Source organism: Stegodyphus dumicola, chromosome 12 (genome assembly GCF_044657685.1).
Source record: "Stegodyphus dumicola isolate Sdum_Otavi_A_Nest chromosome 12, ASM4465768v1".
Classification (NCBI taxonomy): domain Eukaryota; kingdom Metazoa; phylum Arthropoda; class Arachnida; order Araneae; family Eresidae; genus Stegodyphus; species Stegodyphus dumicola.
Genome location: NC_140779.1, coordinates 70,949,367 through 70,976,482, shown reverse-complemented (window position 1 = coordinate 70,976,482; position 27,116 = coordinate 70,949,367). Strand labels below are relative to the sequence as shown.

Here is a 27,116-nt window from a genome sequence, read left to right as displayed (position 1 = left end):
CTCACGAAAAGTTACAAAATTTAAAATCTACACATAATTCGAGGCATAGAAATGAAATATGTAAAAAAAAAATTGGTATGTTATTTCAGAATAAATCTGATTTTGTGTCAAAATCATGATCTTGTGTCTGATGAAAGTCTGAATTTTTGTCAAAACATGTTAGAGAGCAATGTTATTTATAAATCTAATATATATCCTAAGTTACGCTTTCGAGACATAGAAAACTCAATTTGAATTTCGTCAATCGGCCCAGTGGAACGGGAGATATAGAACCGTACCCCCCTTTTTTTCGCGCAGCGTACTTATAATAGCAAAAATAAACCAGAATTCTTTTATACAATAGTATTAAAAAGTAACTCAAAGCTTTTGATTTTTCAGTCATAAATCAGCAGTACTACGGCTCTTTGCTAGAAAAAGATAGTCACTTCTTTATTATTAATTTTACATGAGCTGCACAATCTTTTTATGTTTTCCTACGTCCAGCTAACATCAGTCTGCTACTTTCCTTCATCGCCAGTTGTAATGTTATGAATATGCAAAGGCACGCTTATGTTTATGGATTAACATCTCTTGCACCAGTTTAGAAATGCGTTTTTCGTCGAAAAAAATTATGTATAAAAAAAATAACGAGCTATATCTACAGGGTAAGACAATATCTTCATTCTAATCATCCAGCTACCCCCCCCCCCAAATTCTCCTACTTAAGGTTCAAAATTTCATCACATGTACAGAGGATCCGCGTCAGGAAAAGGTAATGTCAGTTTAATAGATGGTATCTGGGTACTGTTTTCGATATTGAATTATCTTTACAATACGTAGTATAGTGTTTGCTCAATATATCTCGGCTTTCTTATAACTGTAATATGCGATGTATGATAGCGAATCAAATTGACCTTGGACACTAAAAGACGTAGTGTAGCGCAAGCAATTGGTTATGCCGAAGATTCTTCGTTAAGAAATGACAATGGCATGTGCAGCAACCCCCGCGAACATGCCAATCAATATTGTTACGGATTTGGTATTTAAATAGCTAATGTTAGTTGAATTATAAATTAAATTGTTTTATTCCCCGTGCAGTGCAGCGCGTGACGGATGTTAAAGAAAAGCTAAGCCGGAAAAATTAAAAATACAAGAGCACGTGCATTTAACATTTAATAAATAAATATCTCTTTTTGATTTCGAGAAAATTCCAGAAAATTCTCGCGCGCGGTTTAAAATCTTATAAAAAGGAGGGAGAAAAACCTCTCAATTCAGTTGTTGTTATTTATTTAGTTGTTTTTAGTTAGTTCGTTGTTGTTTTCAGAGTTTGTTTAGAAAATTCTCTTGCTGACTGTAGAGAATTCGCTGATTACCTTTCTCTAGCTGTTTTGAATTATGTTCTCTTGGACGTTTGAGTAGTTAAAAGATAACTACTGTGAGATATTGTAATAGTGCACGCATATTTGAGGAAATTCAAGCATATTTGTTGTAATAATAATAAATTTTGTTCATTTTTCATCGGACTTGTGCATTCATTTCGTAACGAACCCATACGCACGCAACTATTTTGTTCAAGCGACCGCTCGCCGTTGTGCTGTGCATGTATCTGGTATCTAATCGCCACCACTCTGACACTTTGAGTATTCTAGGTAATTGTACAGGCACAGGAGCAAGATGATTGTATGATATGCATGATTATATTAACATATAATTAAGTTTTGTGCTAACACGCAATAAAGAATTTTCTTTTGTTAAAGTGTGCATAAATGTTTCTGCTGGTGCCCTTTATTTCTTGTATTTGTATCTTGTACATTTAAATAAGAAATGTTATTTTGCTGTAATACTAAAAGTCAGCTACATAATGTGTTTTATGTTTTGAAGATTCAAGCATCCATTTCTGTTTAAGCAAATGTTGTCTTCATTTACAGTTTTAATAAGATTTATTGTACTTTCGTAACTGCTGTGATTTACATTAAAAATAGATTGTGCTTTTGTCAAAGTAATGGAAAATAAAAAGATTTCCGCAAATGAATTGACTTGTTATTTAATCCAGAGATGTTACAGCTATATATATATATATATATATATATATATATATATATAATAACTGTAATATATAATATATATATATTACAGCAATTATAATATATATAATTGCTGTAAACTTTCGCCCAGTCGCCGATCAGGGTTAAAACAAAGACTTTCCAAGCTTAAATAGTACCGCAACTGACTACGCATCTTTTTCCAACACTTCGCCTTCCTAGTGGTAAACGTGTCGCTTAGCCTCTGGTAGCTATTCTCTGCCATTCGAGATGAAAATTGTGGGGTGTATACTGCACTCATAACTCTGTGTAAAAACTTTTATCCAGTAATAAAATTATGTTGAATTCGGCAATGTCTGTCTCAAGTCCAGAATTACCATCTAAACTATTCTATTAGTTTATGAGCGCAGTTTTGGAATGAACAACTCATTTAGCGTGTATTGATTCACACACACATATACATACATATATACATATATTTGGGCACTCCAAGCGTGCCTATTTTTAGAGCATTTTTGATACTATACCAACAGAAGTGAATATACATGATTTCAGTAGCGTATTAACAGGATGAAAGCTTAAGCGAAAAGAGTGAGAGTGTTACAGTACTTCAGAGGAAGAAGGGAGAGTCAAAAAAGGTTTTGGTTTACAAATTACTTCGATTGGGCAAGAGATATCTGCAGTATGCGTTACGTAAGATAGCATGATTAATTTGAATGACGAAGTTTAGGCTTATGCCGCTGTCATGACGTGATGACCACTCATGCGCAGTTTAGCCGGACGGCCTGCAACGCCTCTCTCTCATGAGACTTACTAGAGAAGAGTAGTTAGTAGGGAGTAGCGAAGTAACGAAGGAAATGGGTTGTATGTCAGCTTAGGTGCAAGATACGAAGTGATACTTGTGTGTTCATCGTTTGTACTTATTATTTTTATCTGTGTGTTAATAAAGTGTTGTGCCGCTAAAATGGCTGTTTTATGCAACGCACACAATACGATACTTCTACGGTAGAAAGTAACTACATATCCAGAAGCTACACGCCCAAGAAAAAGAAGGATATGACAGTGGTGTCAGAACAGGAGGATATGTCATTCTGCAAAGTTCACGGATAAATGCGTAAGTGAGTCTTCAGAAAGGTAAGAAATTTGTTCAATTTATTTTGTGGTAAAGTGGAATTCAAGGTTACAAAAATGGCTGAAGAGCTAACGAAATCTAAGAAAGAACGGAAAGTTATGCGTTCAGCCATTACTAAAGTAACAAATGCTATTGAATCATTAATTGCAGCCGGTAACCTTGAAGACCTTGAAGAATCACTGGAAAGTTTAAAAGTAAAAGCTATTTCTTTGAGAGCGTTAGACGAAAAAATTAAAACTTTGACTGATGTTAATGACATTGAAACCGAAATCGAAAGTGCCTTGGAATACGAAGAAAAAATTTCGAAATGGAGCTTTAGAGGCACAAAATTATTGAAAGAAAAAAGAAATAGCAATAATTCGCTAGTTTCTAATGGTTCTTCTAATGATAGTAACAATTTATCTATTTCTGATGTCGATAAAATTTCTGATTATAATGTTAAATTGCCGAAGATTATGATTGATAAATTTTATGGGAATGCTGAAATGTGGCAGACATTTTACAATTCTTTTGACACGGCAATAAACCAAAACGAAAAACTATCTAAAGTAGATAAGTTTAATTACTTGCTTAGCCTGTTAGGCGGTGCAGCTTTAAAAACAATAGAAGGCTTTTCTTTATCTCCAGAAAACTACGACGAAGCTTTTAAAATTCTCAAGGAGAGGTATGGTCGAAAAGATCTCCTTATTAATTCTTACATGCATAAACTTTTAAATTTACGGCCTGTCCGAAGTTCTAATGACATTAATTCTTTGAGGGAATTATATGATACCTGCAACGTACAAGTAAGGTCACTAAATTCGATAGGGGTCAAGACCGAATCGTATGGAAAGTTACTATACCCTTTGTTAATGAAATGCATACCTCAGGATGTAACGCTTGATTTTGCTCGTCAAAACGCAGATGAGGAAACTTTTAATGTCGACAACCTCATGAAATTTCTAAAACGGGAAATTGAAAGTCGCGAACGAACTTCATTAAATCTATTTTATTCTCAGAGTCACGCTAATTCTCTTGGAAGGCATTCACAACCAAATGAAAAGCGAAACAACTTCCACACTCGGAATTCATTCAACGCCAACAAATTTGGCGCCAGCTATATCCCTAATGTAAGCAAAATTACAGTTGTTCAAACTTTCCCTTGCTTATTTTGCGAAAGCGAAAATCATGCTTCGGAAAAATGCGTTATGTCTCCGGAAGAAAGGAAAAAAAGTTTAAGGGCTTCTAATCGGAATGTTAAGAACATTCCGAAAATGTTAAGAACGGAAGTAATAACTTTACTGTTATTGACAACTTTTTGTATCATAAAGATAAAGTTCTAGGAGAAAGAGTTTACCAGTTAGTCGTACCCAAAGAAAGAAGAAAACAGATTTTGGACTTAGCTCATTCTAGCTTATGGGGAAGCCACCTACGAACCAAGAAGACAGCCGAACGCTTAAGATATTCGTTCTATTGGCCGGAAATCAAGAAAGATGTAAATGAATACTGCAGTGCTTGTACTTCTTGTCAACTTCAAGCGAAAAAGCGTCCCTTTGATGAAGTTCCGATTACGCCAGTAACACGTCCTAAAGAACCATTCCAGGTAATTAATGTGGATATCCTAGGACCTGTAGAGCCAAGCTGTAGAGGTTACAAATATGTTCTGTGTGCTGTTGATCAATGTACAAGGTGGCCCGAAGCGGTGCCATTGAAGAATTTGAATGCCAAAGCAACATGCGATGCATTGTTGCAAATCTTTTCACGTACAGGAATTCCTCAAATTGTTGCTTCAGATCAAGGAACTAATTTTACTGCTTCGTTGACCCAAGAGTTTTTGAAAAGGATCGGATCGTCCCCAAGGTTCTCGACTCCTTATCATCCAAGTTCAAATGGCCTGGTAGAAAGATTTAATGCTGTTTTAAAGGGAATGATACATCATACCGTTAGAGAACATTCGAAAGATTGGGAGAAACATCTACCGTATTTACTTTGGGCTTACCGTGAAGTTCCTAATGCTACGACTGGTGTTAGTCCGTTCCAAATGCTTTATGGAAAACGTCCTAATGGCCCTTTGTCTATTTTGAAATCGTCATGGACTAATGAAACTCCTGTTCCTCATGAACAGTTAAGATCAGTTACCGATTATCTGAATGATTTGAAGACGAAATTGGAAAAAGCTGCTGAATACTCAGGACTTACAGATGTTGGAAAGCAACAAGCTTATGCATTTTACCGTAACCGAAAGACTCGTCATAAAGAATTCAAGGAAGGTGACATGGTTATAGTTTTAATCCCTGATAGCCAAAACAAAGTTTATGCCAGATGGACGGGACCTGCTACGATCATCAAAAAGCATACTGATTATAGTTACATAGTACAAATGCCTGACAATTCATCGAAGCACGTTCACGCAAACAAGATACGAGAGTTCAATACCGCTGTGAATAATGTCGGTGTGATATATGATACAGATATTGATTTCGGCGAAGTTGAAAACGTTCCAAGAATTGTTCCACGGAAAGCAAAAGAACACTATTCTAATGAAGAATGTGATTTTACGCACCTTGAACCGCATAAGAAGAAAGAACTTGTGGAAATTTTAAGAAGGCATAAGAACCTAAGAACTGGTATTCCGAAAATCGCCAATGTGAGAGAACACAGCATCAAACTGAAACCTGGAAGTATGCCAGGAAAGCAGAAACCGTATCGAATACCTGAAGTTCTAAGAAATGAAGCTGATCGTCAAATAGATAAGCTTTTACAGCTAAAGCTAATCGTTGAATCAGAAAGTGAATATGTGCATCCAGTAGTTTATGTGTCAACAAAATATAACGGTAACATGTGTAGACTAAAAGACCATGCTGAGTTTATTGATGACGTGACTTAAAATGACATGATAATATTCCCCAGTGAGTGGAAGCATGACTGATGTTATGAACTATGAACTATAAGACATTTTGACTGTTTAGTTTGATTTTTTTTTTTAGCTAAAATGCTAAATTTTTTTTTCTAACGTTAGGTAATAGGTTTAAAGATTTAGCTAGGGTTTGCTAAAGTATTATGTTTAATGTTAATGATTGATTTGAATTGTCTCGTTTATATGATAACTGCTTATATGATTATGATTATGTGAAAGATTTAAGTTTGAAATGTTAATTGAATGTTACATCTTTTTAAATGAATAGGATTACTGAATTTATGTTGAAGTAATTTTAATTTAAAATGGTAAGAATTGGTTAATTAAGTTCTAAAATTTCATGGATGTTATTTTATTTTGTTTCAAGAAATGTTTATATATGTGGATTTGACAGGTCATTGAAAGACGCAATCAAATCTGTTCGAGGGGAGGTGTCATGACGTGATGACCACGCATGCGCAGTTTAGCCGGACGGCGTGCAACGCCTCTCTCTCATGAGACTTACTAGAGAAGAGTAGTTAGTAGGGAGTAGCGAAGTAACGAAGGAAATGGGTTGTATGTCAGCTTAGGTGCAAGATACGAAGTGATACTTGTGTGTTCATCGTTTGTACTTATTTTTATCTGTGTGTTAATAAAGTGTTGTGCCGTTAAAATGGCTGTTTTATGCAACGCACACAATACGATACTTCTACGGTAGAAAGTAACTACATATCCAGAAGCTACACGCCCAAGAAAAAGAAGGATATGGCAGGCGCTATATTCAAACTTCTAAATTTAATTGTCTGTAACCTTTTTTATTTTTTATTTAATTTGGAGACTTCTTCTTTCTGTCTTAGAAATGACGCCATAAGTCTAAATTGCATCATTCAAAGTAATCATGCGATCTTACGTAACGTTTAATGCAGATATCTCTTGCCCAATCAAAGTAATTGTAAACCAAAACTTTTTGACCCCCTCTCTTCTTCCTATGTGTTACTACTGCGACACTCTTCCCTTCTCACTTACGCTTTCATCCTGGCAAGACGCTGCTGCAATCATCTATTCTCGTTTCTACAGCCATAATATAAAAAATGTGAATGTTATGGAAATAAGCACGATTGGAGTGCCAAGTGAATTGTAGCCACAAATGTGAATTTAAAATAAAAAATGGAATTAAAACCGCCTCGAATGCCAAGTTCTTAGTCTTTGCGAATTCTGCGTTCTAAGTATCAAGTATCTACGCTAAGCAACGTTGCTACGCTTCTACGTCTCAGTGTTGTTACATCAGTGCTTCCAAAATTGTGCTTTTGTTACATATATATTGATTCTATCACTGTAACGAGCTCGGACATTTAAGATAAGTGTGACCAAAATTAGAGTAAGGTGATTATTTCGAGTCACTCAATAGTTTTGTAGAGGATATTCATAATGATTTCTTTAACTTTTATGTAAGGAAGGCGATAAATGGAAGTGAGATAGAAATTCTGCGGAGCATCGAAGCCACAATTGACCTCGTGTGTAAAAGATTTATTACCGATTCTTCTTATTGGGGTGAATATGCTTGAATTAGACAACCTCTGAGCCCCAAACTGATTTCTTTACCGCTAGGCAACTCAGAGTTTTCAGGAGATTTCGGAATAATTAAAACGAAGGCAGCAGTTTGCGGAGAATACTTAAACCAAACAGGTATATTTCAAGCAATAAAACTGCTGCATTGATAAAGTCAAAAAAACAATTATGATTTCCTTTCCGTTGAGTCTATAAATGCAGCTCAAGCTGAGATTCAGAAAGGGCATAATCAAAACTTTTGTAAAGAGAAAGGAAACGAACAGCTATCTAAACTAGATAAGCCATTAAGGAGTTACAGAAATGAAAGAAATAATCGCAATGCGGAAATGAAAGCTGAAAGTAAAAATTTCCTGAGAAAGCTATCTATTAAGTTTCAAAATGTTTTTATGCCTTATTTTATCCTTCTGTATAGCGCTGTCCTCGTGCCAGATGTTTTTCTGCTTATGTATTTTTAGTTTTGTTTTTATTTTTATGGCAACAAATGTAAAAAATCGAATGACACAAGAATTCAATCCATGGAAATATGAGTATGTTAAAAATTCTACTAGTGCATATAAAATTCTAAATCTTATTTATTTTGTGTCCTTATTTATTTGTACCAAAGTCAAGTATTTCCTGGTAGCTACAAATCTACAGTTCAGTCTATATTTAAAGGAAACCTTTTAAAATAATTATTAATTATTGAAGTTACCACCGCACATTATCCAAACTAGAAGCTGAACTGATTTCAGATGTTGCAGAAATAGAACTTTAGAGAAATCATTGCATGTTAAGAGTTAAAATAATATTCCCAAAAATTAAGTAAGGTAAAATCTGTAAATACATGTTAGAATTTACGGGATGCTTTGAAAAGGAAGATGCTTTAGGACTTAAGGTTTGGGAATTCGGAAGTATAGTTAGAGACAGAGCAATAAGTTTAATATGAAATTAGGCGAAATTCAACCTTAGGTTGGCATTTATTACACAAGAATTTTACCTGCTTTTATAGTTGATATTGGTTACATCTCTTGTGTATAGTGCAGGTCGCTAGAATCTGAAGATTTTGAGTCTGGAAACAGCATCACGAAATGTAATGGAAACTTTTATTTTACAAAAAGATAGTTAAATATAATGGGATTTATTATAAAACTGCCATTTCTTTCTGAAGTTTCTTATTTTTTGAGCAAAGCATTTTTCATATATCCCAGCAGAATATGAACGACGTTTTTCAGCAGTATAGTTTATCTCTGATGACGTTAAGAGGGGATAGTTATCAAATACACACAATTGAATCCTATATTATGGTTCAACAAATGCTTCCTTGTCATGCGGTCGTGTAGGAGCAGATGTCCCAGAATCGACGCGTTCTTTAGACTTGTCAATATGCGAATATTATCTGAGAAACAATCAGAAGTTTCTAATATGCTTTAAGAAAAGTAGAAACGTTCAGCGTAACATGATACGACGCAATTGAAGCTGTACCAAGCGAAGCAACATGTTCTAAGGAGGGGTCCAAAAGAGACGGAGAAAAAAAAATTGAAAGCCTTTCAGATTTTATATCATGTCGAAAGGGGCTTTTTCTAACGTTTTGTGTGTTACCTTTATTTATTAAACATCATGTTCTTCGCACTTAAACCATAAAATTTAATTTAACAGCAATATCACAAAATATTTAAAAGAGCATATCTTTAGAATTTCCGGTATACAGTCTCGCGCCCTGAAGATAATTTTTTTTCGTACAGTCTTGTCATTGCTCGCTTTGGAATCATTGAGTTTATTAATCAAAAACTCATAAATGCTTTACAAAATATGAAATAAATAATAAAACAAATTCCAAATTGGGGCTTCCAGATGCCCATATTCGGGTGGAGATGTACGTTATTCAAAATTTGATGGCTCTTGGTACCGTCATTTTATCATAATGCGAGAAACATACATACCTTTATGCAGGTTCTTCATTATTTAATTTCTTTAAATATAATACAGGGCTCTAATAGTAGCAACAATTTAGAAAGTGATTCACCGTTTACAGTTAATTAACGCAAAATGCCAAAACAAAATTAATAGCCCATCTGAGTAAATTGCCCTTTAGGCTAGTAAAAAAATAAATCAATACTTAAAACGTGGTTTGCACGGATTACTAATATTCTTTTGGTTATTTAAACCGTAACATTTTAAACGTACAAGGATTATGAAATGTCTATTTGCCTGCCTCTTATGAATGTTGCTGTGACAGTAAGGTCATATTTCAATTGCCTGAGTTTTATTAACTCATATTTGTATGTGAGATATCGATATTTTTATCGATTTTAGTAAAATAAGATACCTTTTGTGTTTTTCAAGGAAAAAGTGTTCTTTTGGCATAAAAAATGCGTAAGAAATATTTGCTAGAATTTTTTATGTTAGAAAAATCTGTAGTATACTTTAGAGTTTTTCAACTACAATTTTACGGAATCTTTATGTTCCTCGAGATTCTTGAGGATCTCTGTTAGAAAGAGTGATTCGGTGATATTTAGGGAACTAAATATTATAAAAGACCTTTTCTGGTACTTGTATCTGAGGAATAAAAAATTGACAGATCTTTTAAACTACACTGCACATTTTACTTACAATATGCTACTTTTCGTATTTATTTTTTGTCACATGATGGGAGGTTAATTTTACTTAAACCCTATTAAAAAAAAATATATTATACTTTCTCGATGAAATTAAATTATTAACAGAACGGAAAATATTAACACAGCTTTATATTAATTTTTTCTTTGGGTTGCTGTGAGACTTGAATATTGTTTCAAAGATCTCATTTCCTTTCATTTTATTTACACTCACGTTTGTGAAAATTGCAACACCATGAAGGACTTACGCGAGTGAGCTGAAATTTTCAGGAAATGCAAAGTAGCGCATGATATGCAAATGATTAGAATTGCAAATCCGTAGCGCATGCGTATGCTGAGCAGCGCCCTCTGAACGGCTGATGGATCCGAATAAATAGACGGCTGTAGCGAGGCGTGTATGGTTATCGGTGGTTATCTGCTAGTGGTAAACGTTAACTCCATCTGTACTTATGCCTCGTCGACGAAAGAGAGCGAGATTTGAACAACTTAGAGTTTGAACGAGGGAGAATCATCGGCCTTCGTGAAGCTGGATTGTCGTATCGTGCAGTAGCCTCTCGTGTGCAGCGTAACAGCAGCACAGTGATGCGCGTTTGGAAGCAGTGGACGGACGAGTGTCGACAACTCGGAAATCCGGGAGTGGACCCCGAAATGTGACGTCAGCTCGCGATGATAGACACCTGGTCCGCATGGCGCGGACGGACCGTACAGCTTCCTCTAGACAATTGGCAGCACTGTGGTCAATAGCTACAGGTGTTTCATTGTGTGCTTCATCAATTCGTAGACGTCTGCTGCAGTGTGGGCTGCGCGCACGGACTCCTTTATACAGGATCCCCCTAACGCACGACCATCGCCGCCTGCGGCTACAATGGGTCAATCAGCATAGAGACTGGGGTGCTGATTGGCAGCATGTCGTGTTTTCTGACGAATCCCGCTTTAATTTGTGGTACCATGATGGCCGCATTCGTGTCAGACGCTATGCCGGTGAACGCCACCTTCCGGAGTGCATTATCGAACGCCACAGTGGACGAACACCCGGAGTTATGGTCTGGGGCGCCATAGCATATCATAGACGATCTCAATTGCTACGAATTGTGGGCAATCTGAACAGCAACCGGTATATCCGTGAAGTTCTACAGCCCGAAGCTGTTCCCTTCCTTCAAAGCTTGCCAGGCGCTGTATTTCAACAGGACAATGCCCGCCCTCATACTGCTCGGATTGTTAAATCCTTCTTTGCAGCGCAGCAGGTACAGCTTCTTCCTTGGCCTGCGTGTTCCCCGGATATGTCGCCAATTGAACATGTGTGGGATGTCATTGGTCGGCGTCTTGCTCGTGATCCTCGTCCTGTTGCGTCTGCAGACGAACTTTGGGTACGCGTACAAACGATATGGAATGCTCTTCCTCAGTCAGACATTCAAACTTTGTTTGACTCCATGCCACGTCGTGTAGCAGCACTTATTGCGGCGCGTGGTGGCCACACAAAATACTGATTCTGATCTCTTGTTCTTGTTTGTTTGCTTTGAACATTTAATCATTTATTTGTACCACTACCACTCAACTGTGTATTAAATTGCATTCAATTATGACGATTTTTCTTGGTGTTGCAATTTTCACAAACGTGAGTGTATTTATTTTTGCTTCACTTTGCGCATTACCCACACTGACAGAGCATTAATCAACCGTGCAAGCTGGCAAATTGCCTATTGTGAGAGCTGTTGCAAGAGCAAGTGCGCTAGGACAAGTTAATACAGTATTTCGTACTAGTCAGTGCATCATTCATTTTTTACATGCAGAGAAATGGCCGCAAACAAGACCCTTCAAACAGGACCTTAATTTGGTCGAAGCCACAACAGCCGCGCTTTAGTAATTTCAATTTTTGAGTAAAATTGTAAAGCAGCCGGAGTATACCAGAGTCCCGAATAAGATAAATTTCGGTACTTTACTGTATAATTGAATTGCAATATTAGCAAAAAATATTTTCATCAAAGCAATTTTTTATTTAACAGTTAGTAAATTTGATATATACCTTACTTTCCGTAAGTAGAGCAAAATAAGTGGAAGAATTTGAACAGCTGAAGAAGAAAATCATATAAAAATGCGATCCCTTTTAGAACCAGAAATTTTTTGGACATTATTTATGTCCTGAAGATGGCTTGAGAACACTTGATCAAGAAAGCTAAGAAAAACAGAGATGCAATTTCACCAGGTCTTGTTCGAAATACTTACCCTTCTTAATCCGTACCATATCTGGGTCCAACAAATTTAATAGCATGCCATTAATTTTATTATTTCGTTTAATTTCTGTGATAATTAAATTCATGAATTCCATATTTATTAATTTAATTCAGTAATATTTTATTTAACTTTTATAATTTATTTAATTTTAATATTATATATTATTTTTATTTAATTTCCTTGCAAACACAATCACGAAGGCAAATATTGCCTGTGTGATGTCAGAACCTGCAACTAATATATGCAATAAATGATATTCAGTAGTAAATTTTTATAGTGAACATTATAATATTTAAGGTTGCATACTATGGATATAATATATCAAGATAAATACTACTGTAATGTTCATTTAATGTATTACTCTGTGATGTTAATGTATTATACTGCAAAATTAAGGTGTTGTTTTGTAAGATTAACACACTGCAAAGTATAGTTAAGGTCATTATTATAATGTACTGGATAGAAAATGAATTGTGTAAGATGAATGAAAAGCAAAGTATTGTTTTGTATGACAGGACGAAACAATTGCCGAACAAATTTTTATATGTAAGATAAAGTACAAATGCTCTACGTGGAAGATATATAGGCAAGTTTCGTTTGGTCTATTTGATTATGGCAAAGCATGCAAGTGCCATCTGCCTAAGGGAAGATATGCCTTCATAGAGGGCCTTTCTAAGCATATTGGCAAGAAAAACCCGAACTTCGCGTATAGCGGAGCTAGTCGACACATAGAATTGACTGCGTTAGCTCCTATAAACCTCAGTGCGAACGGCCCTTAGCAGTTTTGCACCCACTTACGAAGTCAGTTCTCATGAAGTACAGTTCTATTGACTGTCTCGATTGGCCCATTCAGGCTGATATATACCTATATGCACCTCCAGTGGGCCAGCTGTACCGTCAATGATTAAAAGCAGAAAAAAAAAAATTGTTGCGAGAATTTTAATTTATTTTTCAGATTAAAATAGTACCTTCAATACCTGCGCTTTGAATTGAACTATTTAAAAGCAATATATAAACATAAAGGGGTTGGACAAAAATATGGAAACACCTTTAAAAAACATGTTTCTTTGCTTAATATGGTGTAGGAAACCCGTTGGCATCCAAAACAGCTTGCAGTCTTCTCGGAATGGATAAATACAGTTCCTGTATGTTTGCCAAAGGAATATTATACCATTCTACCTGCAAAACGGTGGCAAGTTCAGATAACGATGTTGGCAGTGGATAACGAGAACGCACTTTCGGTTCCAATGTAGACCACAAAGGTTCGATAATATTCAGGTCTGGTGACTGTGGTGGCCAGGGAAGATGGGACAACTCATCCTCGTGCTCAGAAAACCAGTCCTGGACAATGTGAGCTATGTGAACAGGGGCTTTGTCGTCTTGGAAGACACCATCACCATCGGGGAACAAAGTTTGTACCATGGGATGCACTTGATCGGCCAAAATGTTCACATAAGTCTTGGCAGTCATGTGCCCTGACACAGTTATCATGGGGCTAGCAGAGAACCACGATATGGCTGCCCAAACCATAACAGAACCCCCGCCATGTTTCACTCTTGGCAACAAACAGTCTGTATTATAGGCTTGAGATGGCGTTCTCCAGACGTAAACTCGGCCAGAAGTGGGAAACAATGTGAAAGAAGACTCGTGAGACCATATTACTCGCTTCCACTGCTCTATAGTCCAGGCTTTATGACTTAAACACCACCTTTTCCTGTTACGGGCATTAGCATCACTGATGAGTGGCTTCTCAATTGCAGCACGGCCAGCAATTCCCTGTTTATGAAGCTCCCTTCTAATTGTTTTGGTACTCGCAGGGTTCGGTAACACAACATTCATTTCAGAAGTAACTTTTGCAGCTGTGGTCTTCTTATTTTTCGTCACAATTGCCCTTAATGATCGTCTGTCACGATCACTTAGGACACACTTTCGTCCGCGCTGTGATTTAGCAGATGATGTTTTTCCGCTTTTCAAATATGCGGAATAAATGTTCGATACAGTACCTCTTGAAACACTAAACACCTCGGCTACCTTGCTTACGGAAGCACCTACCATACGTGCTCCAACAATTTGCCCACGTTCGAAGTCTGTTAACTCTGACCTAATGCAATGACAACCTCACATAACAGTACTCCGACAACAACTGAACTGTTTAGCACATTTACAAAGTTGTATAGGTGGCGTCAGTAGTCAAAAATGCCAGCGCCACCTACATATTTCATTAAAATCAATCTTTCTTTTCAAACATGCATTTCACAAGGTGTTTCCATATTTTTGTCCATCCACTGTATGTTAACTGTGAAAGATGGAGAATGTCTGATTTGGAGAATGTCGACATTCACCGGTGAATGTCGACATTCACATAGTCGCTTGGTGCATGTCCAAAATATTTGTCAAATATCCTTATTTCTGACTTACGCCGGCAAATGTCGACATTCACCATGCACTAATGGTGAATGTTGAATACGTCGGAGATTTGCATTTTGTTCTTCGTATTTCAGGCGCCATAAAACTTCAAGGGTCACGTAACGTTTTCACCTGTCTTGCTGAGAGGAGTAACCAATCCCTTATGAAAAAAGTTGTTCGTAACTCTATAGAGACGTTTTCACTGGGGTGACATGAAGCTTTTGTTTCTAACGCAAGAAGGGCTATTGATATTATTTGACTTCTTAATAATGACAGCAGTCGTGGTTGGATAAATGTTAAGCATTTAGTTATAAATTTAGTCAATAAAGAACTTTTTTTTTACTTTTGCATTTATGCCGTATATGTCAAAATATGAAAAAGCTTAAGTAACAGCACATGCAAATAATCTTTTAAACTTAAACAATACATTTTAAATGAAAAAAGAAAATAATACAAAAAACGTAATTATGTGATTGAAATTATTGCAGCAACATAACTTTTATGACATTTTAAATTGCACAAGAGTCCCTTGCTTTTACAACTGCATTTAGTTGCGGAACACTTCCTTTTGCAGTGACAGCGTGTATAGCCTTTCCCTCTACTTCTCGAAAAAGCTGCAGCTGCTTCTCTCAGCGACATTACTTGAGAAGGAATCTCATCTACGGAAAGTAACTTTTCTTTACAAATTACGAACTGATTACGGGTATAAAGCTGCTTGAAAGTGTCATTTTCATTTGCTAGTTTATAAAAGCCGGAGTCTTATTCCAACAACAACTGCCAACACATTTCGGCCATCTGTACGACCATGGTCGACATCAGGGACTTGTATTCGTGCGGTATCACCAATTTGAGCAAGAGAAATTTTTTTTCGGTTCGTAACATTTTGTTGCTTGCAGTAAAAGATTCTCTTTCGTGGCTGATCTTTTTATAGAAATTTAACTTGTGTTGTTTAGTCCAGGCTTGATACGAAGACGTGGTAGGTTGCAGGCCCTCCTCAATATTTTTCGTTGGAATATGGTTTCGGTATGGCCACTGCTCAGGGTTTCTTCAAAAGTATTAACAGTTGCTTTAAGCTGTTCTTCGGTTTCAAAAGTATTAGCAATTTCTTAAGAGTTGTTCTTCTGTTTCAATATTTGCGATTTGTTCGCCAGGTAAAAAAGACGATGCTATGCCTCTTCTTGGTTTAATGCCAAACATAGCTTCATAAGGAGTAATGAATCCCGGTGAGGAGAGATGTGTTTGAAAAATAAAAACAATTGTCTTCTCGTTTACTCGCAATTAATGCATTTAACTTTTCAAGGAAAAGTTCGCGATTCACTGATGTATCCTTTCAACATAAATTAGGGTATTGGATAAAAAAATTAAGAAAACGTTGAGCGTACCATCAAACCTAGCATAAGACTGACAAACAATGTTCTAGAGTATAACAAATACATGCTACATAACTTCACTCGCAGCAGAGCAAAGGATTTGGCGACAGACAGTCGCGCTTCTGTTGAACTCAACTTCTTTTTCTACCTCCACCACAGTATATCTGTGATTGTCGACATACACCGGTGATGGTCCGAATGTACAAGAATATAACCAAATATTCGGTCTTTCACCGACGTATTTGGTATGTGTTGACATTCGTCGGTGAATGTCTACGTTCTCTAATTTCGGTTTTTCACAGTAACATATATATATATATATATATATATATATTTTTTCTTTAGTTTTTTTAAATAATATAGTTGTTTGATTTATAATGTAACAAATTTATAATTTTTATAAATATTTGTATCATTAGTTTAATTAGGGAAAAGGTTTCTGACGTCACATGGCAGCTAACTGACATTGTTTATAATGTATGTTATTAATAACTTTTATAAATATTTACCCTAACAATATAGTTGAGAAAAGATCAATAGCATGTAGTGGATAGATGAAATTGTTTAGAATAAACCATAATGGCAAGTTCTACAAATATCTACATCGTCAGTGTGATTAAAAAGGAACAAATGATGTTTTATATGGTATCTAATTGGTAAGTATTTACACAAAAGTGTGATTAAAAAATGTGTTTATAACGCCCTATAGCGTTTGCTTCATACTATTCTATGTAACGTACCTAATTGGTAATTTTTATAAATATTTACATCGTTGGGGGGAAAAGTGTTATATAGTGCTTTATAAATATTTACGCCAACAGTTTGTTTAAAAATGTGTTTCTAGCGCAATATGCTAATATGTAAAATATACCTAATTGTAACTTTTATAAATATTTACACCGACAGTATAGTTAAAAATTATAGGTTTGTAATGATGTATAGTGGCTTTTTGATATTGTTTATGATATATATGTAATCGCCAATTTTTATAAATATTTATATCATTACTGTAATTAAAAAATGTCTTAAAATGTTTTATAAGCTACCTGATCGGTAACTTTTATAAACATTTAGGTCAAAAATGATCTTAAAAGCACGTTTTTAAAGCCACGTAGCGTTTTGTTAACACAATTATATATAATGTATTTAACTAGTAATTTTAATGAATATTTAAGCTAAAAATGTGATTAAAAATGTTCCTAACGCCATATTATGTTTGTTAGATACTATTATCTATAAAATGTACCTCACTGATACATTTTGTTTAAATTTTTTTTTTCTATTACAGAAACGCACACACGGTACATGCCACGGGAAGGAATGCCTTTGTAAAGAGCTTTTGAAAGGTAACTAACTCATATCCATGCTCCACTTCGAGAAAACCGCGATAGATCCTCCACAACCATCCCGTTCACTAGGATTTGAGTATTAGTCAAAATACCAGTATTCAGTGACTTTACCGCTTGGTCACTATATGTACCTTAATTTAGAAAGACATTTATAATGCTATATAATATATGTGTTTAATATTGAAACAATAGTTTTTTTTACAACTTTGCACACTACTATATGCAACTTACTGCATGTTTTTAGCCTAAATGGGAAATTTGCCCAGAAGGGCTATTAATTTGTTTTGGCATTTTATGTCGTCCACTATGAAACGGCGTTACATTTTTGAAATTATTGGAACCAAATATTAGAGCCATACATTACATTTAAAGAAATTAAATAATGAAAAATCTGCATGAATGTATGTATGTTTCGCACACTGTGAAAAAACAACGGTACCTAGAGACATCAAAACTTGAATAACGTATGCCTCCACTCGAATATGGGCATCTGGAAGCCCAATTTGCAATTCGTAATTTGTTTTATTGTCTATTTCATATTTTGTAAAACTATAACAAATATTAATAATTAAAGGTAACACACAAAACGAAAAAAATTCGCTTTAGGCGTAATATAAAATCTGAAAGCTTTTATTTTTTTTAATTTTATTTTTCTTCCATTAATGTCGAAAATATATTCTGACAAATTGAAAACGAGGAGAGGATTTAATGAATGTGCTTAAAAAGAACGTCATATTATTACATAATTATTATTACTGCCTATTCTCCTTATCAATAGAAATATCAGTTATAAAGAATTATGTGCTTAATTAAAAGAATTGGAATGGGGATTATGTGCCCGTTCCGCTTTTTTTTTATAGCAAGAGCAACAGTTTAAGCAATTTCTTTGTAAATTGAACGGAGAAGATTTCTCAAGAGTACTTAGCATCTAAATAGGCTTTAAAGAGGTAGAAAAATGTTTCACTAACAAAACGCTATACGTAATAATTGCTTGTAATGGATGAAAACTTTTCTGCCTTTTATTCATAGAGTTTAACCCTTAACACGCTTAACGCTTTTTAAGAAAAAAAAATAGTTTTAAATGAAGCTAAATTACATTTCCTACTCATAGGTCTTTCTTAATTTATGCATGACATCATTTATTATGTGAAGGCAGTTTATGATAAGTGAACTGGACTTAGGTTTAGGTGAAATAAACTTGCGATAAATAAATTCGGATTTGCGAAACATGATTTCTAATATGCGCCGTCCCTTAATTGTTTCCATTTAATTTCTCCAACGCTCCCAAAAATTCATTTACACGTGATTCAACGTTCTTTCATCACACCGAATGCTTGCGGCATCATATTCAGGCAGAAGTTATCAATACATTTAAAAGAATTCCATTGACTGAAAATTAAGGCAAAGAATTCATACGAATTTCAAAAGCAATTGACGGAGACAAATTTTCAGATATGGAAAAAGGAGAATTCAAGGAATTAATCGAGAAATGATGAAGGAAAAATTAGATGATATTATAACACCAACCGATAGCGAAAGCGCCGATAATGAAGAAGATGAAGTATCTTTAACTTACAAGAAGTTAAACGAATTGTTAAGAAAGGCACTGAAACTACCTGATTTTGCAATAGAGATTGATCTAGATCAGCGGTTCTCAACCTTTGACTGTCTCGTACCATCTAAACAAAAGTTGAAAAACGTTTGTACCGCCACTGCATTTTAAGATGTTTCTTTTTCAATTTCACAATAGTAATATTAAAAAATATTTATTTATTTTTTCAAATTGCACAACCTACTGACTATTTGTACTAAACAAGCACACACAAATATTAGTTAAAAATCGGTTACTATTTTAACTATAAAATTAAAGTTGCAATACTTTAATTCTAAAATTTAGGCCTGTTTAAGAGAGATCAATTTCTTTTTATGGCTAGTCTTATTTCACTTAGATTTAACCATAAATTAGGATCCACTTTAAATTTTGTTCTGCATTTATTTTCGAAATATAACATTGAAGAAAATCCTTGTTCAGACAAATAGGTTGAGCAAAATGGCAATACAAATTTATTAGCTTTATTTGAAGTGCATTTAAATACTTTCTTTCGGTTCAGCTAAAAGTTAACAAGTTGTTATTTTTGTTAGATTCAGTTAGATTTCGGTCACAGGAAATTTCTATCAATTGTTCGTTTTTTTCACGAGATAAAATTCGAGGTACGTTTGAACAAAATGGATTTCTAATCCAGGCTCTTCTTTTTTATAATCCTCGAGAAAATGCATTTTGAAATTATTTATCAATGAAAAACAATGATTTTTAATGTTGGATGCTAATTTTTTTTTATTTTCAAATTATGTTCGGTTAGAAAACTTTCTAAATGTGGTTAAAAGCTTAAAATATTATTATCCAATTCTTTGATTATTGGCTCGATTTTTTTTATCATTGCATTTATTTACCTCTAATGGCAAACAAATTAGCACTTGTCCTTGAAATTCTAAATTTAATTCATTTATATTTCCAAAAATACCAGGTAAATATGCTAAAGGCGCCAACCATAATTCACTGAATAAACATTTTTGCAATTCAGATTTTGAATTACGGAGGAAAATTTGAATTTCTGATTAAAGTTCGAAAAGACGATTTAAAAATTTATTCTGGATAACTACCTTACTTCTGAATGTAACAAAAGGATTTCGTGTTCACTGCCCCTCTTTTGGCATAAAATCTTAAATATTCTTGAATTTAAAGCTCGGCTTTTATTAATATTAACAATTTTCCCAGCTTGATTTAAAACGATTTTCAAGCTGTCGTGTATTCTATTGGCTGCTAGAGCTTCCCGATGAATGGAGCATTTAGTTTCAGGTGCGACTTTCTTTATTTCAGAAATAACGCCGGAATGTTTTCCTGTTAAAGCCCGAACTCCGTCACAGTGGCAATGCATTTATTCCAAGGAATGTCATTCTCAGACTTAAAATTGTCAATTAATTTGAAAATTTCATTTGCAGTTGCTCTATCATGAAGAGATTCACAAAATTCGTTTCGGCAATTCCTTTATCTTCTTCGAAACGTATTCGAACTAATAATTGAACAAAGTTCGTTATATCAGTACTTTCATCCAAAGGCAATGGGAAATACTCACTGTGTTTTAGTTTTTGAATAAATGTTCTTATGGAATTTGCCATTTCATGAATTCGTCGCCTTACTATATCATTTGATAACGAAACATTATTAAAGTTCATTTGCTTCTTTTTCTTTGACTTACGTTAAAACGATATCTTTAGCTGCTGGTAATGTAAGGTTTTCTTCAATAGTGTGAGCTTGCCCAGTCTTGCCAATTCTTAAGCTTACTCGGAAGCTAGCTTCCAATGTTTTTTCACTTGAAGTAACAAAACCTTTCATTACTTGTTTGCTATTTTTGAACTCCGATAATTTCCTCTTAAAATATTCTTCGGATTTATCATTTAAATTCGCATGCTTATATTCAAGATGTCTTAAGAAACGATGGTTTCATATTTTCATTGGATAATAGTTCACCGCAACCAACACACTGAAGTTGAAGTTGATCATCACTTTTCCGCGTAGTCATTCCTAGCCATTTTTCCATTTTGAAAATCTAGGGTTGTTTTGTTATTTTTTTACAAATATTTAAATGCACAATATATTATAAGTTCTTCAAAAACAAGCCACGATATTTTCAAATCGTGTAGAAAAGTAAGGAACACAAAGCAATAAGAACACAAAATACTTGTTGTTAGAGACAGCAAATCTACGTGAAAAATGATTCTAATTGAAAAGTAGAGCAATATGAGCAAGGAACTGGTGTCGATCGGGCTCTAATGAATCGATCAGCTCTAAAAGAATTAATGAGATACTATTATATTTTTATAGGAATTATATAGCTTACTTTTATTTCCTATTAAATACAACATCTATTTCTATTACTGCTTTTAAATACATCATTTATGACAAATTTTGTTATGTCTATGGCTAAAGGAATATTTGTGAAAATAAAAATGGATTTTTTCGCTGAAGTTTATGAGCGGCTGTTGACCTTGAACAAAGCTCAGATCTCATAAATTTTTCTAGAGAAAAAAATTTAAACAGGATATTGGGCTACTTAATTTTTGAATTTAATAGTTAAAAATACTTTGTTTCTTTATGTACCACCCTTTTTACTTCCTTGTACGAAGTAAAAAGGAAGTATTGTAATCGCGAAAAGTTTCAGGCAACATATTTCAAGGAAAATATCCATTTTGACTGTTATCGAATACAATTTAACTATGTTTTTGCGTGATATCAGTACGTAAGGACAGAATAAAAGACTCTTTTCCTCCAAAAAAATTATGCGTACGTACGTATCTCGCATAACTCAAAAACGAGTAGCCTCAGAACGTTGAAATTTTGTATATAGGGGCTGCTATAACATACAAGATGCTGTATAACATACAAGATGAATGCAATCGGCCGCATCAAACGTATATAAATATATTTATATATATATCCACTCTGTTACCCGGCTCAGTGATCTCAGTTTCTTTACTCTTATATGTTTGTAAATTGTACATTTTTTGCTTTAAAAATGATTGAATTATGTTGTTTTTATTTTTCGGTTAAGGTTTTTATTAGTAATTCTGTATGCAATAGTTTTAGAATTATCAACAATTTTAAAGTTGTTTAAGTACCGCTAAGCTTTTTCTTTTTATGGCGGCCATTGATTGTTTACATTTGAAACAGCAGACTAGTGGATTTGTTGCCAATCTAGAGAAACTTAGCTTCGCAACAACAAAGATAACACCTTCAATTATTATTGCGAATTAAATTATGCTTAAACCTTTCTGGAATTTTTTCGAGGAAATAAGTGTTTAAGATTTAGTTCGTAATTTTTAATGCAGATATTTTGAGTTTTTATGTATTTTTGCCTTGTCGCGAAGTGAGAACTGAATTAATTGAATGAGAAATACTAAATCGTCTGTGAAAAACTGTTTTTCTGTTTTGTTTGCTTAATTTCTTTCATACATCGTTTTATCTTTATTATAGTATTTTAATAGAACATGTGGCAACGATAATTCTTCAAATGATATAAATTTTGTGCATTCAGAGTGTCGTTATAGTAAACAAATATAGTGAATTTTAGAGAGTGGATTTATTCTGTTGTGGTTTATGCGCTGTCGACGAAGTAGATTTAATTCAATCCAATCAATTTAAAGGAAATTCAAGAAAAAATGCGTATAATTTAATATTCCGAACAAGGAAGTCATGTGGTGTACACATCAGATTTTTTCTCTTGCGTACCACCAGTGGTGCGCCTACTACCGGTTGAGAATCGCTGATCTAGAAGAAGAAAGAAGAGAACATTTTAAGAGGGGTACTGAAAAACTTTGTGCTTCTTACAGCGAAGCGTTTAAAGAGTTGCGTTAGCCATTGTCGCGATCAAAAATCACCAGTTTTTTAAAAAATATTGCATCATATACTTATTAATAGTCATAAAAATCCTTTCAATTAATATTTGTGTCGTTTATTTGCCTTTTAATTATAACGAAATTTAGGTTCGTTTAAATTATACATACTTTTTTAATCTGAGTTATATCTAAGGCATGCTATCCATAGAAAATTAACTCTGCGGAACGCGATTTTGCCGTGAGCACCATGCATAAATGCCGTAACCCATGCGTTTGGCGAGGGTTTACTGTATTTTTTGATAGCCACTCTGATTGGTGTAGTGGTTAGTGACACTCACTGCTATGTCTTTGGGACTTGATTCAAATCCCGGAGAAGGTTTGGATGTCTGTAAGTATATAGTGTCTGTGCGGCATAGGATACTTAAAAATCCTGGCGATACGTATTCCTTTCGAGAGCTTTGGTTGTAGGAGAAAATCTGAGAATTTCCGATCTATCCTTCGAAATGTTCTTCATCAAAACTGGAACAAAGCTGCATAGCTACTGAGATGGGAAATAGTACCTGTGAAAACCATCGGGTTAAGTTCTGGTGGCTCGCTGTCTTCTTCCTATACTGTTTTATATTTTGATAATCTCATTTATTGCATATGTTACGTGCACATATTCCACCCTCAAATGTGCATAAATGCAGATTTTAGAGTTCTCCATATATGCACAGTGGTATGTTGTCCAGTTCCTGGGTGCAGAAAGTACGCAGATAGCACAGATTATTCATTGGTTTTAAATGTAGGAGGACGATGTTTAATTGGTGTATTAAATTTCTAGCAGAGAGAAGTAATTTTCATCTGTCACCTGGATCAAATGACTTGAGACACCGTTTATCTAAGGAAGCATGTGCAAAGTTAATACTTTAATACAGAAACGTAACGCAGGAGTTGACAATGGAAACATCCTGCGTCCCCAAAAAAAACCGTGACCTTCCTTCAGTGCTGGGAAGGTTTTTTTGACTTTTCCTTCGAGCATATTGGACCTATTCTCATGACATAGTTGTCGAAAGTGTGCCAAAATGACATTTGAGCTTTCAAAGCCTCGAACATTTCCATTCGAGCAAGCAGCTACAAACAACATCTCGATAATTAAAACATGACCATTTATGACATGAGCTCGTGCAATTAATGACATTTATATTTGATCGTGTAATTAGTGACACTAATTATATGAGCGAAAATATTATTTGAAAAAAATTTAATTTAACCTTGGGGAAATTCTTGTGCAGTCTATGTAGTTAATTTTAATTACATTGTTGAGACGACAAAAATTGCATTGCGAATTGTATAATGCCCAGTCCTGATTTAAGGGATATTAAAATCGATTTGATTTATTTAAGATAAAAATTAATTGAATAGTTAACTATCGTAACTATCAGATAAAGGATATTCAACCAAAAACATTTCTTCGTAAAGTAATTTTCTAAATTTTGATAAAATATTTTATGTTATTTGCACATTTTTCAACAAATTAATGCTAAGAACGTTTACCGGGCAGTAGGTCTTCGGTATTTTTACAGTTCATACTATTCGTAAAAATTTGCTCCCTTTCACAATGCTGACACTTCAACACCCTCAGGCTTCTTGATTCCTTTGACGAGCTGTTTTAGCAAAATAAACCTCCAGTGACACACATACACAAAGATAAAAATATAGATCTCTGAACTAACTAAATGAGATACCCTTTTTTAAATAAATGGAATTGATGATGCTACTGGAAATATTTGAACAAAACATCAGCGAGCTAAAAAATAAATTCAGTTTCTCCGTTCGATTTATTGCCTGACGTCAGCAGATCACGTGAGAGGCGTAAGATTAAAATTTAGAATAAACGAAAGAAAACTTTCACGGAAAGGCCATAAAACTTGTGACGAATAAAGCGCGGATGGGGACTTTTACAGCTTTCCTGAAAACGAACCGCAAAATTTTATTGTTTCGTCGTTCGCTTAAAGAATGAGCTTTACGACTTATGTAATCAGTAATCTTGGGCTTGCAGTGATCTAATATAACCTGCTGTCAGAAGCAGACATATAAATATGTAATTTATTTCTGAAGCACAGAATGCTGGCATTCAAAAACTATTTTAAAGCCTCGTAGAAGTTTTTTTCTACAAAAACAAGTTAACTGACCTTTGCAGACTTTTATGATAGAACATAAAATTTGCATTATACGTAAATTTTATTATAAACCGTAAAATGGAATAAAATATATAAACGCTTTTGAATTACATGATTTAGTCAACTTATGTAACTTCAAAATCATACTGAGGTACAAGATTGCACTCTAAATACACGTAATCTAACGAACGTCTTGGAATCCAACAGCACAAAATGATTACAAGTATAAAAGCAAATATGGCATTTATTTATACTTGAGCTTAAAGTTACAAAAGCTAAAATGTTTGACAGAAACTGAACATTACACTTCTTGGAGCCAGAAAATAACCACAGTAGTATATTACTCGTAGTATTAAATTAATGACTATAACCCTGCTTCAAAGCTACACATCTCCTAATGTAACTAAAAGTGGAAAAGTAAACTTATGAACAATTAATACAATATTCTTTCAGTATAGTTCAAGCTGTTAGCACTCTGTCACTTAACTGATATTTCAGCTCATTATAAACTCACCTTTTTGGTAGAATTGAAGGAAAGCAGAAGTACAGAAAAGATTTGACGTGAGAAAATTATACTTCTTAAAGAAAACAAACCGTAAAAACATTGATCGTCTAATAGGACTAGGGATAAAAGTCATGGGATTACTAATAATAGCGAATTTTAAATCAAAATTGTTAAAAAGAAATTTAAAACAAATTTAGCATAATCATTGTAATATATGTTATTCATAATATTTTTAATTGACATTACGGTGACTATCATCTGAATCCATCTATGAGATGAAATGGAACCATGTTTGGTATGACACTAATGACGACACGGGGAAAAATATTCCAAGAAAAAAAAAATAATCCCCAAAGTCGCCGATAGGGTGTAATGTAGCTTTGCTATAGTCTACATAGCTGAGAATTACACAAATGAATAACAAAGAAAAAATTTCAGTGCAATATCGCTTTAATGCAGCAAATGAGCTACCTTCAAAGGGTTATAGAAATATTTCAGTATACTATAGCACTTTATTCAATAAAAATATTTCCTCGGCGAGAGCATAGAAATTTTACAATGTTACCAGCTCTCTCGTGGTTAATCACAAAAAACAAGGTTCCAATGAGCCACACCAAACCATGACTTTTGGTGAATGCAGTAGGATTTTCTGTAATGCATGGGATTGTTCGAAGGCCGTAATTTGAGGACTGTGAGTGTTAACAGTCCCATTTAGGTCAAAATGATCATCATCTCCCCACAGAACTCTTCATGGCTAAGCATCGTTGACTTCCATCCTGGCAAGAAATGTGAGGGCGGTTCGCTCTCACATTCCTTGCCACCCGTTTATCATAACCGCCATGTTTTTTAATTCCTCGCGCGGCTTAGTTTGAATGAATAAAAGTAAAGAACTTTTCGCAAGGTTTTCCATATTATTAAAAGATTGTTGTTGTTGCTGGGACTTATCTCACTTGTCTGATAGTAACATCCGAAAAAGCCTAGGAAATACATCGTGGCAAGGAGAGCATGATTACGCCTGTCATTGGCAAGAGCCCTGAGCACCATGCAGGAGACAATACGACTTTGCTCAGTTCCACCGCAATTCTGATGAAGAGTAACCCGGCCGGGGGGGGTGGTGAGGGTCGGAGAGTCTCCCATCCCTCTTCCCCTACCATCAACTTCTCAAGAAGACTTTCGGCTAGCTGCATATTTCAAGTGCTCCCCATGCCGCACAGACGCTATACATTTACAAACATTCGTGCCTTTTCCGGGACTCAAACCCGTCACTTCGGTGCAGCAATCAACGTCGCTAACCACTATCCCGGTTGGCCAAACATTAAAAGATTCAAAACCAGTTCTCGCACTATTTCTCGTGCACTGCTATCAAAAAATTCAAAACCTGAGAACACATGCATGGCTAGAACTGTCTTTTCACACTTTTCACCCTGTTCTTCAAGTTATCCATACATACCAGCGGATATTCGATTCCTCCAACTCTCTGCACATTTCGCGACTTCTTGCCAAACTC

General features: G+C 34.7%; 1 long non-coding RNA gene across 2 annotated transcripts in view; it reads left to right on the top strand.

The window, feature by feature from the left end:
- Positions 1–27,116, top strand: part of LOC146993689 (uncharacterized) — a 201,745-nt gene that overhangs the window by 73,665 nt on the left and 100,964 nt on the right. For both annotated transcript variants that reach the window (XR_015038231.1, XR_015038230.1), the window contains one exon: positions 17,488–17,545. This is a non-coding gene — a long non-coding RNA (uncharacterized LOC146993689). The remainder of the gene's footprint in view (positions 1–17,487; positions 17,546–27,116) is intronic.